The sequence below is a fragment of the Trachymyrmex septentrionalis genome, unplaced genomic scaffold (assembly GCF_001594115.1).
Source record: "Trachymyrmex septentrionalis isolate Tsep2-gDNA-1 unplaced genomic scaffold, Tsep1.0 scaffold11, whole genome shotgun sequence".
Classification (NCBI taxonomy): Eukaryota; Metazoa; Arthropoda; class Insecta; order Hymenoptera; family Formicidae; genus Trachymyrmex; species Trachymyrmex septentrionalis.
Window position 1 is genome coordinate 8820 of NW_017304228.1, and position 1660 is coordinate 10479.

Genomic DNA, 1660 nt, shown 5'->3' on the forward strand with positions numbered 1-1660 from the left:
CACAAGTGGTGCTGTACCACGAGCGATTCCAAGAGACTGGTAGACGTGACAAGCACCTCTAGTAAGAGAAAAGTTGGTACCATTACCGATTGTCTAACAATCTAGACAATTCGAGAAATGGATTCCAACCTCTCGTCACGAGCTAGCCTTTTACAAGACTACTAGAGCTAGGCTCTGACCAAGTCATATTAAACGTGAGAATCACGTTCGGATGCTGGTAGATAAACGCAGAGAAATGAGCGCCCTGACCAGAGTTATACAACTCCTTTTTGAGCGACCCACCAGGGCGGAATTCTGTAACTCGTTATGCAATCGTCAAGTGCTCATAACGGCTGCACAACCCAGGTACAGAATACAGGCCCAGGGATGAATCCGGGCCAATCGATTGCTTCTTACCGCTAAGGGCCGAACCGTTTGTCGGCAGACAGAGCGTGTCCTCAATTAGCCGACAGCAACAGTAGTTGCTAAACCGCGCGAACACGCACAACGAAGCGCGTGACATTACGCGGCCGGCATCACCTCGTACCCGAGCACTTGGCGTGAGAGCGTTGCAGTAACCGTGGCCACCTAAGCAACGTCCCAAAGAGAGTTCCGCTTTCCTGTCGAAACATCGAAGTATGATTTCACTGCCGAAATAGAATTCCGTCGAATGGGTTTTGTTAAAAGTCCATTAGTCCGATAACTTTAACGGCACTCCCGAAGCAAACGCGCGACGCGACGAACCGGCTACGGTTCGTTCACTTTCAATTCAACGGCGGACGAGGGTACGTTAGCTTCCCCGTTGGATTTTTACACAAAGAGAACAATTTTATTCAATATCTAAAAATTTATCTAGATGTATCAGATAGACCAGAAAATGTTTAGATGCTTGAGAAAAATCATTCTCTCCATGTAGATATCCTCTGGGTACTGAGCCCTCCCACCACGTCAAGGTGTACCCGTGAGAGGGAAAACATCATCTGAAAAATGTAATATACTTTACTATTTTCTATGTTACTGTACAATTGTCGGTTAACTCGTAGAAATGAATATCAAACACATGTCACCATTGCGAAATAAACTCACAGATAAAAAGGCTAAATCTCTTATTACGATGTCTGTAAGATATGATTAGAATCAATGGAATAAGCTAGAGATTAACAACAAAAAAAGAAGAAATATTTCTTATATTACCGACAAACAGTTCCAAAGTTACGCTTAATTTCTTATACGGATTATATCACGAAAGATGCACTAAAACGAAAAATTAATTAAATTATTAATTAGAGAAACTATATTAGTTGCAAAAGGAATCGTGTAAATTTCGTTATTTGCGTGATAATTTTGATTAACGTTGCTTTTTTATAACTATTGTAATATCTTTCAAAGTATATAATTGAAAGTTATATTCTGGCATAAAGAGAAAAATTTTACGTTAAACCAACATAATTATTGTCTGTAATTGTCGCGAAGTAGTAATAAATTCCGTTTTCCATTCCGTTTTAATTCCAAATAAATGAACCGAGGTATCTGTTCTATGATACATGATTACTCTCGATCCTTTTGTGTTAAGTAATCGTGCGAGTTAGTAATTGTACACTATGGTTACTGTGAGTATTCATAAAGTACGTTTCACATTATTTAGCATTTGTCGCGATTATATTTTAAAAAGAATAATATA